Here is a 17140-nt window from a genome sequence, read left to right as displayed (position 1 = left end):
TAATGTAGTTTATAGCAAGCATTATGTTTTTATATTGTGCGTCTGTCATGTATAGTAGGTCTATAGGTCTGTTATTTTTACTAAAGAAGATATGTTATTTGAGTTCATCACCAGAACTATAGAAACTGCATTACGTAAAAAAAAAAAAAAAAAAAGTCACAATATCGGGATCGGATCTGTACCGGTTGATACTCAGAATTTCGGTATCTAGATCGGATTGGTTCCAAAAAATTGGAATCGGTGCATTCCTAATTCATTCATTCATTTTCCTTCAATTTTGTCCTTGATTTATCAGGGGTCGCCACAGAGGAATGAATCGCCTTAAAGTGGTAAAGTTAAAAATGTTTACTTAGAGTTTATCTTAACTTCTGTGTGGGAAACTGTCGTTTATGAATGTGTCCTGAAAAAAGGTCTTGTTTATAAATGTGGTGTAGAGGCGGAAATGTGCGTACACCACATTTATAAACAAGACCTCAGGTATGGTGAGCATGCGTGAATAGCTGTTTCCTGTTTTTGGCAGACAGGAGTGTCCCCAGTGTGTCTTCTTCTGCTGTAGCTCATCTGTTTCAAGGTTTATATTGTGCATTCAAAGATGCTCTTTTGCAGACTATTTTCTTTGCTACTTTATGCACATTTTGAATATGTGCATAAAAATTTGTTTGATTTGTTGGAAACGCCAACATGCACATAAGTTTTGAAAATGTGCATTAAAAAAAAATGTATGCGCATAACAGGGTAGGATAAACTCGATAAGAAAATTTGCACATAAACTACTACGGAAACATTTTTACCGAACAAATTCCAGTATGCGCATTAAAAAATAAGGTCATGTGATTATTGTTACAAGAGATCATTAATGTTTGGCCCCAGTAAATCAGTGATCGATGATTTTGTTCACTTTGACTCGTTGGATGAAAACGCTGCTTTATTAACACATGCGATATTCCAATTTTGGATAGTTGCGATAGTTTACCCCCCAAAACTGCTAATTTACACACAATTTACTCGCCCTCAAGTGGTCCCAAACCATAACAACTTTCTTTCTTCTCATGAACATAAAAAGACAATATTTTGAAAATGTTGGAAACTGGTAACCATTGATATGCAGTAGAAAAAAAAAAAAAAAAAAAAACCCACTGCAATTCAATGGTTACTGGTTTCTAACATTCAAACATGAATCCTCTTTTGTGTTTAATAGAATAAAGAATTTCAAACAGGTAAGAAACAACTGGAGGATGAGTAGGTATTTTTGGGTAAACTTTTTTCCATCCTCAACTTAATGCATAGTTAAAACCAAATCGTGTCTACATTCACTGAGTTTGTTCCATGTGATTGGACGATAACATATCTGAACAACTATACCTAAACCTAATAAAGTGTCTGCTTAGAGTATGAGAGTAAGATGGACAACAGGGTAAAACAAGTATAAACAGAGCTTTTACAAGAAGGAGATGTTAGATGGAAAGATGGGTTTTCAAATAAAGTCTTATGCCAAGTTTAGACTGCACGATTTTCAAAATTGTTACATCACAGATGTTTTCACACATGACTGTCTGGGGTAGCATTCAGTCTCTGCAGTGTTTGCACTGCAAGATGGATTGGCCACAGAGCTGCATGACTTTAAAATATGTGGAATCACCGACAACTTTGTCTCAGTTCGCAAACTACGTCTCACAACCAAACATTCGTGAAAAGTGACATGGAAACAACAAAAGATCATGCAGAATATCTTTAGTTATTAACTACATAATAGGATAGAAGCCTTTAGTGGGGTAGAAAATCGATTTATTCTGCTCTCCTGACTTTTGAAGGGAATTAGCAATTTCTCTCAAACTTTTTTCTTTTTCGACCCGGTTTTGATATTGCTCTGACAACATGTCAAACAGGCACAGGTGCTCCTGCCAAATGTACACTAGTTTTTCCTCTATTTCTTGGGTCCAAATAAACTGAAAATAAGCGCTTTTAACTTCTCCCCAACCTCCCGCTGGCCTGCAGATACTCATACTAGTGTATGCTGCTCTCTTATTGGCTATAGGTGATCGCCGTAGTTATTTTCAATCAGAACACATTTCACACGGCATGATTTGAATCGCCGACAGGTCCAGATATTTAGCATACCAAATATCTCACACACACTCATAAAAAAAAAAAAATGTTTGTGCTCGTTCAAACTACTTATTTGAAAAGGAGCAGAAACTAAATTCCTGAGATTTCATTGGGACAACTTAATTTTTTCATGTTCAATCCAAAATTTGTTAAAAGTGTTAATTAATTTGTGTTGTGACAACATGAATGAATTGTGTGGAACCCTGCATTTTTCACAGTGCAGGTTTCGGCGACTCATCGGCGATTCTCTCAGATCGTGTCTTTGAATCTTTGATTGTTACTCATGTGAAGGAGCACCAAATATGCCATTGATTTCAGGCATTTGTCGGCAATTCCTCAAAGCCTGTCGGCGAGTCAAAATCGGGGCTAAATTCATGCAGTCTAAACTTGGCATTACTTGCAGAGTTTCCACACATCTGCAGAACTTAAGCTTTTGCCACAAATGTAAGTACTGTAATAAAGTCCTATACAAATAATAAAATATCGTAAGGATAAGAATAATTTTAAGACTACATATTTTTATGCAAAAGGGCGTGGCGAGTCAAACAGGCATTGGCTAATTCTATTTGAAAACATGCTTTTTTAATAAGTAACGTAGGACAGAGACCACATAATTCACTTTCAAATGAATAACTTACATTTCACAATTTTCTATGTTTGGATTTAAAATGTCCCACAACTCTCAAATATCCACTCCACTCAAGACTGAGCATTTGCTTAGGCCCTAATTTCTGCCTTAATATTCATCTTATAACAATTTTCTGTGGCTACTGTTATAGACACATATTTCAAAGTCTCCAGAAACTAAAACAGATTTCCCAGACTCCTAAATCTCCTGTCTTTGTCCGCATGCCATCCCTGCTTTGGTCCATTACATAATATTTATATAAGCAAGTCTGGTGAACAGTTTCTCTGTCACATCAAAGAGTACATGATGAAGATGACATCAGATTTTAATATAGACTGAAACACATTTTATAGATGGCAAAAAGGCTAACATTACATACCATGCTAACAGCACCAGAAGTAACAACATAATGCAGTAAGTCTTTACGCCAAGCATAAAGATTATTCTACATACAGATTATAAAAATATCTTTTCACAAATAAATTAGAAATACAATCACTAATGCACCACAATAAAAGAAGACTCTGGCCAACATAGCATATAAATACATCAGTATTATTATGACAAAATGTTACCTGCAGCATTGAGAAAGAATCAATAGAGAAACAAAAGTGTGTAAATCAGAAAGCACTCCACAGTAACCTACCATCAACCCACTGTTTTCAAGGCACCATCCCACATGTTGATACCCGGTAAAGCTGCGTTTCACGTCTACATGAGCAGAGAGCAAATCTAAGCACTGCTAAGCCAGAAAAGAGATGACAGCCTGTTTCAAACTGGCACATGAGGAGAGGGATTACTGGACTCTCTTTACAGGCCACACCTTTCTTTCGTTCACTCGCTACGTCATTCATAAATTCACCATGTAAACATTGACTTCCCTCCCTCTCTTTAACTCGCTCTCTCTCCTGAAATGCGAACTCACTGCAGTACTCTTTGCAAAGCATTGTGGGATTGTGATGTAATTCTGAGTTTTAGAGGAGATGAAGGTGGGGATGGCATCATTATGGGTCTGTTTTTTTTTTAGCCAAAACAACATTAGCAGATTAGAATGAATGATGCAGAAGCAAAAGAAAGAGTGCCTGTGTGTTTGTGTGCAAGTGAGTGAGTGTGATTCTGTGTGTATGTGTGCGTGAGGGAGACAGAGAGAGCACATGAGAAAGTGCAAACCAATGAGATACAGCTGCTTTTGTCAGCTTGCATCATTAGTGCTGACTCACAGTATGGCAGTCTGAATGGGAGGACTGCTTTGGAATGAAAACACACGCAAGCATACAAAGTAAACTAGAGCAAAACTAACAGTGTATGCATGCTCACAAGCATGACAGCTTTATGAAATTGTTAAGACTGAGATTAAGGTTAATAAAAAGGAAAATCTGGGAACTTTTATGCTTGGAACACAAAAGAAGATATTTAAAAGAATGTTCAGGGATACAATAACAAAGAGGAATGATTTACTACACACATACAATCATTCAGCAACTTCACTATGCAATTCGCTGACTTCATCCGTTTGTCATGACAGTTGCCTCCTATGGAGGCAAATAACAGTACAATGGCTAGCACGTCAATTATGAAAGCCTCCGCAACTTGCGGCTGTACGTTAAAAACTGGTTGGGTTTAGAGTTGGGGAATGGATAAACAATAACTGATGGTTGGGTTAAGGGTTGGGGTAGGTGTAGTCGTTAATAACTGATGGTTAGGTTTAGTGTTGGGGAAGGTGTAGACGTTAGTAACTATGATGGTTGGGTTTAGGGTTGGGAAAGGTGTAGACGTTAATAACCGGGATGGTTGGGTTTAGGTTTGGGGAAGATGTAGACGTTAATAACTATGATGGTTGGGTTTAGGTTGGGGAAGGTGAAGACATTAATAACTGATGGTTGGATTAAGGGCTTGGGAAGGTATAGACGTTAATAAAGATGATGGTTGGGTTAAGGTGTGGAGTAGGTGTAGATGTTAATAACGGTGATGGTTGGATTAAGGGTTGGGGTATGTGTAGTCGTTAATAACTGATGGTTGGGTTAAGAGTTTAGGTAGGTGTAGACATTAATAAAGATGCTGGTTGGGTTTAGGGTTGGGGAAGGTGTAGACGTTAATAACTAATGGTTGGGTTAAGGTGTGGAGCAGGTGTAGACATTAATAACTTATGTACAGCGCCTTCATAACTTCAAGTTATGCCTCTAACGTACTACAAATTACGCCTCTAACGCCCCTTAATGTTACACCCCTGTCTTGCAGTCCGCAGACAGAGCCTACTCCAGTGGTGTGTCAGATATATAACACAAACAAAAAAAGAGCCATCGGCTATTTGAAATTCACAGGTAAAAAACAAACAAACAAAAAAACATTTGATTCTCATGTTTCCATGCTGATACTGTGTTTACCAAATTTTACAGAGATTATGTGCTCTGTTGTCAATAGAATTCTAAACTGAATCTGTTGCTCACCTAAAGTGGTCATGTTTCTTCAGAAAAGGCAAGCTGTTTGATTTATTACTCTTGCACTTGTCAGCCAAAGTGTTGGATGCACACAAGTATACTCTAACAGCTTAATAAAAAAAAAACAATAATTTGAGAATGATAAATACCTTTTAAGTTAACAACATGAGGTAAAGAAAATGAACAGAATTTTAAATTGTGGTAAATCCCAGTTTAACTTAAAATATTTTGTTATATAGCTTATTATATAGATCTGTATTTCTGATGCTGAAATTGGTATTAAGGGTTACATTTATTCGCTATTAACAATTGAATTTTTGCTAATGTAACAAATCTAATCAATATTTGTAAAATCGTCAACCAATAACAAACAGAAAAAACACATTTAAAAAAAATTGTTATAATCTGCAATAGCACTAAAATTCCAATAAACTATTAAAATATAAATATTATAAATATTCAGACATTTGAGTGCTAGAAACAACCAAATATGACCCTTCAGTATCAAAGCAACAGCACAGTTAATCAGGATAAATCATTAATAACATAGCACACCATTACACATTTGAGTGCTAGCAACAACAAAATATGACCCATCAGTATCAAAGCAACAGCACAGTTTATCAGAAAATTCATTAACAACATAGTGCACCATTACTCACTAAAAATTATTTTCTTTTCTCAACAGGACATTAAAAGTTGGGTTTACTTGTAGTTAGAAATCCCCCTTTTTTCGAAGCTTGCAAAGATGCCAAAGATTGTTAAGCTCTGCTATGATGTTGTTCAAAACAGCCAGCCCATCACAGGGCTTTCCAAACACTGAGCTCAGCTGTTTTGTTTATGACCCGCCTTGGCAATTCACATTAGCTTCACACAACCATACTGACCAGTGACCATGGAGATCAACAAGGCCTCGACCACATCAGTCAAAACAACAACAGCAAAAACAAAGCTCTCTCTACATTTTACAAGCACAAACTAAATCCATTCATTTTAGTTTACTTTGGGACATAGGTTTAAGTACAAACTTGTATAAATCTGCAATCAAGTATTTGATTATTACAGATGCTCTGACTAAGATTTTAGGTTCTGAACGTTTGTTGGAGGAACACTTAAACTCATAATCTGGCTTTTGAACATTCTAACTGCCCAGCCCTAAAGCATACAGGTTTCATAGAAACAATCTTAATCAATGGCAGGGATATTATTGCTTTTACTGAATTAAAATAAAGTACATTTTCATGAATGATGACTTTAAAGGGCAAGTTCATCTAAAAATAAAAATTACATTAATACTCACCCTCAAAACCTGTTAGACATTTATTCATATTCAGAGCACAAATTAAGATATATTTTATTAAATCCAAGAGCTCTCTGACCCTCCATAGACAGCAAGGATTCTGAAACATTCAAAGTACAGAAAGGTACCAAGGCCACTATCAAAACAATAAAGTGATTTAACCATAATATGAAGCTGTGAATACTTTTGCGTGTAATTATTTAATAATTTCTTCTTTACAGCTACAGTTCTGGATGTGTTCAAGAGAGCAATACTGTATGCGAAGTGTGCTTGATATACATTGCTAATGTTTGTATATTCTGGTTTGAACAAATAAGACTGGGCAAACAAATCTTCATGCTTATTTACGAATAACATTAAAAGTGAATTCAGAAATGTACCAACCTACAATATGGGAATATCAAACGCAAAGCCAAAGCTCACAATTCATGTGCACACAAAATCAACATGTGAAACCTCTTCGACTATTTTCTTTAATGGTAGTTGGCAAACCAAATGGTGCAGTTACACCACCTAATAGGAAGAAGTGTGATAATTGGGATAAAAAGAAGACATTAAAAACACTGCAAAATGTTTTTTTTTCTAATCATATCTGTATCTCTTAAACATATAAACACAATTTCATACACTCTAATGATTTCTGTGCATTCTGAAATATATCTTTTAATAATCATTCCATTACAGTGCAGTGATGGCACAAATACTAAGTTCGACTCAATCAGTTGGTAACTGACTCAACTGTGCAATAAGGGCTCATAAGGGCTGGCCAAAGTTTTTGTCATGTCAGAAAATCTTTTGACCACCTGATTACCTATCAGGAGAGCTTAAATCGCCTCTCTATTTCCCCTGCACATTGCAGAAACACAGTACAACAAATGATGTACAGCAAAGCTGAAATTTGGCTCGGTTAAAAAAAGTCACATAAGTCATAATTTGGCTTAAAATCTGATCTAAATCGCACAACATAATTGTGTTTTTCTCTGCTTTGCAAGAGGGTGAAGGCATATCCAGATTACACATCAGCATGACGTCTAGTTTTCTCATGAGTGTGTGTCCAGAACTAAAACCGAAGTGAAAAAACTTGAGTAAAGTAATTTTTAAATGCACAAAATAATACTCATATAGGGGCGACGCAGTGGCACAGTAGGTAGTGCTGTCGCCTTACAGCAAGAAGGTCGCTGGTTCGAGCCTCAGCTGGGTCAGTTGGCGTTTCTGTGTGGAGTTTGCATGTTCTGTAATGTGGGTTTTTTCCGGGTGCTCCGTTTTCCCCCACAGTCCAAAGACACGTGGTACAAGTGAATTGGGAAAGCTAAATTGTCCGTAGTGTATGAGTGTGAGTGAGTGTGTATAGATGTTTCCTAGAGATAGGTTACAACTGGAAGAGTCTCCTTTGCGTAAAACATGTGCTGGATAAGTGGCGGTTGATACCGCTGTGGCGACCCCGGATTAATAAAGGGACTAAGCCGAAAAGAAAATGAATGAATGAATAATTCTCATATAGCTTCAAAAGCAAAGTTGTTCTTGGTATTACAGCTTTCTAGTTTTTAAATTTTTCCATGACTCTTGCAGTATAAGGAGGATCAGAGAGCTGTCAAAGTTAATAGAAAATATTTTGATTTGTGCTCCGATGATGAACAAAATACTTATGGAATGACATAAGGGTCATTTCTTAAGTGAAGGGTCATTTTTTAAGTGAAGCATCCCTTTAATGGCTAATCATCAACAATTAAAATACACCGACAAGTTCACAGGCAAAATATCAAAATCTATTTTACGTTTGAAACTGTTTGTCTTTTGCAGTATGACGATTCAATTTTTACCATATATTGCATGCATGTACACAAGAGTATAAAGTGTTTGTGCAAGCATTTGTATTTTGTCTGCATACACAGACAGTAATGGGGAGGAACAAATCAATGACTTTATGTAAAGGATCATCACAGAGGTCAATGAGCATGGAGGCAGGGTTGCAGAGGGGAGACATCTATTATAGTCTGGGAAAAGGTCAACTGTCAGTTCAACTGAACTTTATGGTAAGAACAAGTTACAGTATGAGTGCACAATAGGCATGGGCCGGTGTAAGATTCTGATGGTATGATAACCTTAAATAAAAATATCATGGTTTCACTGAATTACTGTATTGTGATTACTGCTCCAAAATATGTTCTATTTAAATGTCAGGGTCAAAAAACAACTAGTTTGAAACCAGTTTAGGATGAGAAAATTATTGTTTCTGCAAAAATATCATTTAATTTCACTAATAATTAGACACATATGTAAACCTTGTTTTCACAGAGGCTGCATTGTCCCACAAAATTAAAAGCTCAAAAAATTATCCCTTGCAAGAGGACCGGTCACAGCTGATAAGCAAATTTCTGAAAAATAGGTTATTAATGTGCACCACATGGAGAGATGGAGAGATGAAGTCCACCCCCCCTCAGATGAAATAATTTATAATGTTATTAATTATCTTTAGGATGCAGTGGTATTGACAGTTTGCCAGCATTTAAGATAAAGGTATTGTGAATTGGGTACAAATAATGGTTTTCATTAGTTATTTTGACTAAATAGATTCAGTCAAGTTTAAATCCGATCCAAAGTATTGTGGTGTTGTAGTATTGTGAATTAATGAGAAAGAGGAAAAAAGGTGCTCGAGACAATTAAATCATAATCACTGTCATTTCATAAATATCATCAAGGCACCATTTAAAGGATTTAAGACAAAAGAATTGTAATTTCTGCATTGTAAATTTAAGTTGTTAAATTATTTGTCACTAGGCATGGGCCGGTATAAGATTCTAAAGATATGATAACCTTGGATAAAAATTGTACGGTTTCACGGTATTGTGATTACTGCTCCAAAATACATTCTTTTAAAATGTCTCGGTAAAAAACAAAAACTTTTCCCCCTTTGAACACAATATAGTTTATTTTGAGAAACATTTCAAATATTTTTGAACAGTAAACATCTCAGACTAAACAATTAAATAATCATTGACTTCTGCTCTCTTCATTAGGTTCCAAAACACTGATTTCTTTAAAATTTAAAATGGCATCTTGGACATCTTTTCTGCTGGAGAAACTGTTGTCCTAAAAAAAAAAAAAAAAAAAAAAAAAAAAAAAAAAAAAACACAAAAAAATCTTGCATATACCTTAGAAACAATAACCATTTTTTTTGCGGTTTTAAAACCTTGACTTTTTCAAACCGCAGATAAACCTTGAAACTGGTTATCATCCCATGCCTGTTTGTTACACAATTAGTTATTAAATTATGTGTCATACAATGCTACATGTAAATTATTGGCATGGAAAAAGAATAAAATAAATGATTATATCCAAACACAAACAAGTACTTCAGTGAATCAAAAAGATGAAAGAAAATCAGGTGCATGCACAGACACCATACAGACATATGACCTTTGCCATACATTTACAGTCAATCACACACCATGTCACACAAGACCGACTCTCTGACACAGCCCCTCCTCCACCACTTTCATCAGCACTAGTCATCTCATCAGGGCTTTACCCACACACACACACACTGACTGACTGACTGACTGACTGACTGACAGACACAAACAAACAAATGTAGCACAAGTGACATCAAAAAGCAAAACCAAAACAGAATAAAATAAAATCTACTAATGCATCCTGCTATAACTCTTCCAAGATAATTTTTACAGGTCTTATAACCGTGAAAGTATTCACATTGCTGTAGTATAGGCTTCACAACAATTTCAGCATTTACAAATGACAGATGTCGATGCACTGCAATATCTGTCAGTCTTACCATACGCCTATGCTATATTGATTTTTACACAGCAAGTATTCATAGAAGTTTGCTTTATCATTATATTAATGACAATCAGTTGAAATATATGATAAAACTGTTTTATTTCAGCCAGTTTAAGATCCACTTGTTGGCTCCTACATGTTATCAATTCATTTCCTCCATTTGAAGTGAAACATCTACAGTATAGACAAATGAGAGTATCATTTCTGAACTGCCTTATGCAAACGCTTCTCTGTTTGAGCTGACAATTTAAATCATTACTCATGGACGATTCAAGATTTGTTTGCTTACAGCCAGATGTCAAGCATTAGATAATAAAGGAGGAAGAGACTTAGGGCCTGTTTACACTAATGCGTTTTCGTTTTAAAACGCTTAAGTTTTGCTACGGTTACACAATCCGTCCACACTACGCTGAAGTTTTTTGAGGTCGTTTTCATTCAAACGCTGCTGCTCCGTCTCAGTGTGGATGGGGGAAAACGGAGACATCTGAAAAAAGAGGCAGGGCTGCAGACATTCGCCTCTCTGATTGGGGCTTTCCCTCAATATAAAGTAGCCTACACACACAGTTCAGTCCTGCATCCTCTCCTTGTAAGTTCAAACAGACTCCCGAGGACATGTCGGTAAATCTTCAAAGGGAACATTGTACTTTATAACTATGTTCACATCACTCTGGATATGTATGTTGTTTCACTATCTTAACTATAAAATGAAAACATGATATAAGGACCTGATATTTTTATTTTGATATTAGTAACTTAACAGACAGCAGAAATGTTTAGGCGCCATGCTGCATATATGACCGTCATCTTCACTGTATGCGTATTGATAACAAAACAGAGCCTATAACATCTCTGCCTCCTTTCATTTTCATTGAAAATACAAAACATACCCTCTCTTTCGCTGAATATCAGCTTTAATAATCAATAACGGCCATTATAAAAGTATAACTTACAATAAGTTTATACATTATAGGAAATAACGGCAAGCAATCAGTCAATATACAGAATCTACGTGGTTACAATAATTATTAACTTATCTTTGCGCTCAGCCAAAACACGTTACCTGAGAACAAGTAATAGATTCAAAAGACCAAAGTCGGGGAATATGTCGTTAGGTTTAGACAACAAGACGAATTAAATATCACGTTTAACAAATATATAGTGAGATTAGATCCACCGGTGGATCCTAGATGAACACTCCAACAAGCACAGCTCTCATCTGGCTAGATATGCTGCAGCGCATGCCAGTGTGTGTGTGTGTGTGTGTGTGTGTGTGTGTGTGTGTGTGTGTGTGTGTGTGTGTGTGTGTGTGTGTGTGTGTGGTCACGTGATGTGCGTTTTCAGTGTTTTGGTGTAGATGGAGAGCTGTTCAGAAATGCTGGGTGAAATGCTAGTGTGGACGCAGATCGTTTTCATTCTAAAACGCCGTTTTTAAACTAAAACGCACTAGTGTAAACGGGGCCTAAGGGTTCTATTTTAATGATCTAAGCACAAAGTCTAAAGCGTATGGTTCAAAAACAATAAGGTTGTGTCCGAATCAACTTTTGCTATTTTAAGGACGGAAAAATACAGTTTGCGCAACAACGCATGCTCTAACAACGGTTGTGCTTATTCTCTTAATGTTATGTGTGTGTTAAGAGTATAACATGCATTAAAGCAATCAGTCTCATCTCCCATTCCCTTTAAGAGTCAGTTGCATCACTCCAAGGGACATTTGCTATTTACATGGCAGACTTTGTAAGTGGAAAAACCGAATGCTTCACTAGCAAGAAAACAGTTAAACAGAGCATCTATGTGAGGATGAAAAATGAACTTTCTCTTTACTTTATTTTCTCTTTACATTACTCTCTTTGCTTTACTCCTTTACTTTTGTGGGAAAAAAAACGGTGTTGTACACACTACCCTGAAGACATCCATTTACAGTACATATTTAAATTTCATTTAGATTCAGATTTGTTTCAAAACTATTTCTAAATTCAATTCTAATTTCCTGCAAACCAACAAATGAACAATAATAACAAAGTTTGGTCAAAAAGTTATATCCAAACACACATCCTATTCTTATGCCACATATAGAGCACATGTCTCCAAAACCCGACAGATGGACAAATCTAAATGAGTTTTTATTGAAAGAAATATAAATATGCATATAATAAATAATACTACTAATAATAAGATCATACAAATGCAAATCGTCATGAATAAAATGTAAACATCCCCCTGACATGGAGGTAGTGAAAATAAATAAACAAATAATAATAATAATAATAATTTTTGTAACATTTTAGTTCTTTAATTCTTTTCATATGTAAATATATTTGTGTATTACTGTACATCCTGTGTGTCTTAAGCAATGTGTAAACGTTTTGGATCTGCATAGGCGCTAACGTGCTCTGCGCTGGACTTTAGACCAGCTTTTAGTTAGTCAATGGAGCAGTCCATTTCAGTTTGTCAAAATAGCAACATGCCAACAATGCGCCTTAATACACCTCCTTAAAAGCAATAAACTCCTTTATAGTGAGTCTACAAAGCAGCACAAATAGATTTGCAATTTAAGCAACATGGTGGAAAAAAATGAAAGTTAGGGTTACACTGGTATGAAAATAGCAACAAATCGCATCATACACGTCTTGCGCCTTATTGCCCCGGATGTATGATAGGGCCCTAAATGTAGTGTGGAACATCTTTTGCATGTGTGATAACTTACATGAGATATAATTTAATTATTATTTTAAACAACACTTACTTTGGTCTTTAAACACTGTTAACAACTATACTGTACTATCAGACAGTATGCAATCTTGAACATATGGTTTGTGTTTTTATGAGTGTTTAAATAAATCACCTGTAAAAAGTTTAAAGAGATACAAATCCATTACTATAGGAACAATGCAGTCAATGCATCAATGCAAACTAGAAATTGATTGGTTACTTAAATTCTTAAAAAAAAATCATTTTGTGTTCAGCAGAAGAAAATCAACTAGGTTTGCAACAACCTGGGGGTAGTTAAACATTGACCATTTTCATTTTTAAGTGAGCCATCCCTATAATGTTCAACCATGTTGCATACAGTATTTATTTATCCATTTGTTTGTTTCTCTGCAAACATTTATCATGCTAGCATAAGTTTACATAAGTAAACTTTTGTTTCACAGTCAAGCATACATGTTACAGTTATTTCTGATCCTAGTGCTATGGATAACAAGCCACTTTAGTTTAGTCTTTTATGTCTCTATAAGTGTTATAATATAGACCACAGTCTGTCTTTAGTGCCACTAAAAATATCAAGAGCCACTGCCTTCCTGTATGCAAACCAGGACACTGGGCCAATCAGTTTCCTGAGGAGGCCTACAGTATCTGCTTGACTGTGTGTGATTTACAGCATAAAAACGTGGACCTATCTTGTTTATGATCTGCATTTCCTATGACAGTAATTTTGGGCAAAGAAAAACAATGATTGTCTGAAATTATGTGTTAATTTAGACAAATTGCTGGCTTGACCGTAATGTGGTGATATAGAAAACTTAGCACAACAATCTCTTTCTCTCTCTCTCTCGCTCTCTTTCTCTGTGTGTGTGGCAACATTTTGAGGTGATTATATACAATCGCAATGATAAAAGTTGCAAACCCTGAGTGATTTACAATAGCACAGCAAGGAGCACCAACCAAGGTCTATCTAACTGTTGAAAAGATAAAAACACCAGTACTCACTCACACACATCATCTTATATCAGAGTGGCATATTTTCCTTGAACAGGCGTCAGTGCACAGTCTGCAAGTGTAGATAAACTCTTTCCAGACGTCCAGGAAGGGAGCAGGGCTGTCATGTTACAATGAATTACCGCAAAATAAAACGGCTTGTTTGTAGTCATGTTGATGTATTTTGAAAGTGGTGTTGATACTATTGTTAGTAAATCTCAATTAAATATCTGCTGAATGAATAAACAGAAAACATAAATGGAATGAGAATTCAATTAAGCTAAAGATTAAGTCAGGTTGGCAAGAATCATCTCAAGAATCATCTCATATTTGAATCATAGTCCCTGCTCATTATATGCGGTATGAATGCCTACTTTAAGAAATGTATTGAGATAAAGTTGGTTTCACATTAGTACATTCGGACTTTCTTCTTAATATATTTTTTATTAAAGTAATTTTTGCTGTCAATGACAAAAATACAACATGGTTCACAGTCAAATAAATAGTGCTAAAGTTGTTTTTGAAGTCATATTTACATGTGATTTCAGGCCGAATATTCAAAGTACCATGGTAAACAATATAGGAAGCTAGTCACAAGTTGTCACTGAACAAATGTTCGAATATAAAATCAACTTTACCTCAATATGAAACGTCACGTCAAACGTCAAATACAAGTTGCAGAATTCTCTATAATGCAGATTATTTTCTCAAAATATTATTACAATTCACAGCCACAGCAGCCTACAGTAAGTTCCAACACATGTTGCTGGCATCGTAGAAACAGAAAGCAAGTTAAAGCAATAGAAGAAAACGCTACTCTCTGCGCCGTCTATCGCTTTTCCATGACTAAAAATACTTACGTGATCTCCATGTCTGCACTCCTGCTCAAGCCGATTATTTGCAGCAAATAAAGTCGTCAGATTGTGTCTGTCTGTCCTCTCATCTCTCTCTGTCTTGATGAAACGTGAGCCACGGATAACAAACTCACTATGCCGTCTGCCACTGTCAAAAGGCAAAAGGAGGAGAAACAGAAAGCGGCCAATAAGAAGACTCTGTTGAATGTGAAGGCGGGGTTATTTTGAATAGCCGCGGCATGTGGCCAATCGCAAAGGTCTATTTTAAATGAGGGCGGGTTTGCAAGAAATAAGGTTAAACTCTCACTGACATTGACCACACAGCAGGGATGAGAGGATTTAACTGTTGAGGTTGTGTGTATGTGTGTGTGTGTGTCTGTTATTGTTGTTGAACGCATGTATTCTTGAGACGTGGAAAAAAAACATGCCCTGCATTCAAACTGCTTTATGTCCTAATAAATAAAATATATGTCAATTTTAAATGTTCAGGGAGTAATGATTTATTATATTAAATTAATTCCATTAATATTCATTGAGTTTAAATTATAATTAGGCTATGTCAAATTTACTGGGTTAATACAGTGTGCAATTAAATGGACAAAATGTTATTTTAATAATGAAAAATAGCTTGTTTTATCAAAAGCAAATCGTAATGACAGTTTTAGAATATTTTATCAGTAGTGGTTCGTTTCACTCCATTAATGACTTAATGACATCAATAAGTTCTATAAAAAACTATTTCATTGTGTCTTTCTGGTTGTACTTTTTTTATTCGATCATGTTTTATAATTTTTATTAATGATTTATTTATTCTAAATGTAAAATGTTTTTCAAAGAATAGCGATATTTTTTGTTCAAGAGATTCTCTTCTGCCCTCTTTTGTTCGGACTGAATCATTCAAGCATGTCCATGATTTATACTGCTCATTGATTGGTTGAGCAGTACGTACTAGGCGAATGTGCCACGCCATAGGCTAATTGACATGTGACCTGCAGCTGTTATCGTTTGGATGTACCAGAACGTTCTATTCGTCATAGAATGGAACACGGTCTCAGTGGACGAACTTGGACGAACAATACATTTCCATTAAGGTAAATCTGTACACAATTACACAAAACATCCTTTGTATTAAATTAGTAACCCAAACACTTATTTCAATAATATTTCAAATACGGAACTTATTTTTGTCAAATTTTAATCTGTATGTGCTGGATGGATACGAACCACAGTGCTGGCAAGGTCAACGAATTATACGTGACGATAATTTTAATTTTGTAATTATTAACATTAGTTTAACAAGACTTTTGCTTTTATTTATTTGATCCAAATACAGCAAACCTGTAATGTGAGATTATTACAATTAAGCTATTTGGATTCAATTGCTGCACAAAAAAACTTCTAATTAGGCTACGATTAACATTGAAAACATTAAAAGACATTAAGCAGCTCAATTATTGTCAATATAAGAAAACATGTCTCTTTAGCAGCAAAACAGCATGTTGTGTGTACGTGTAGTCATTCATTCCTGTGTATTTGTGCATAAGTTTAGTTTTGGCCTATACGTTAATTAGATTTTCTCTAAAAGTCCAAATTTAACCTTGTTTTAAAAAACCAAGTTTAGATATCTAGATTTTTTTTTTAAAACAAAATATGCTTGCTGGGAAACACTTGCAGTATTATAATATATAATATAAAACTGTAGAAATAGGCTACAGTCAAGATCTTGTAGAACCACCAAGTGTTTATTTTAGAAAATGAAAATATAAGGCTACTGCAGGCCATCTTTTTCAAATAAGGCAGAGAAACTTAAAATTATTCCAAACATAGAGGGGTCAGGCAGATCAACAAACATCAGATCAACTTAATTGGATGTAGCCTCTTAATACACCGATTACATTTTATAATTGGCAGCAAAATGTAAAACTACACCAAAACTGGCTACTGCCACAAAGGACAAAACTATGGCAAGTGTTTTTTTCTGTTATTATTATGAATGTGTTCCTCAACTACATCAGATTTAAAAAAATAACGTAGTGTAGTAAGCTGCTGTAAGCCCATGCCTTCTTTTCTAAATAACAAGGCAGATAAACAGGGCCGGCCCGTGGCATAGGCAGTATAGGCAAATGCTAAGGGCGCCGTACATCCAGGGGGGCGCCAGAAATGAGGGAAGAAAAAAAAGTGTAACTTCATTATTCCTAAAGGTATTTGGTATTATGACTTCAGAAAAGAATAAGCTCACATTAATTTAATTGCATAGTGCAAAACCTAAGTATTATTATTATTAATAATAATATAACCTACTCGCCAACGACGCCCCCTC

The 17140-nt window shown here is 35.5% G+C and overlaps 1 protein-coding gene across 2 annotated transcripts in view; it reads right to left on the bottom strand.

Moving 5' to 3' along the window:
- trim2a (tripartite motif containing 2a) overlaps positions 1–14929 on the bottom strand; it is a 50557-nt gene extending 35628 nt beyond the window's left edge. Inside the window, exon 1 of one of the 2 annotated variants that reach the window (XM_056459521.1) lies at positions 14827–14929. The gene's annotated coding sequence lies outside the window, so the exon portion shown is untranslated. Of the gene's footprint in view, positions 1–3380; positions 3524–14826 lie in introns of those variants that run through there. The other variant, XM_056459528.1, reaches the window with a different exon arrangement.
- Between the last annotated feature and the right edge of the window lie 2211 nt (positions 14930–17140).

Source organism: Danio aesculapii, chromosome 1 (genome assembly GCF_903798145.1).
Source record: "Danio aesculapii chromosome 1, fDanAes4.1, whole genome shotgun sequence".
NCBI lineage: Eukaryota > Metazoa > Chordata > Actinopteri > Cypriniformes > Danionidae > Danio > Danio aesculapii.
The sequence above is the reverse complement of the archived record's forward strand: the minus strand, read 5'-3'. Positions and strand labels throughout refer to the sequence as shown.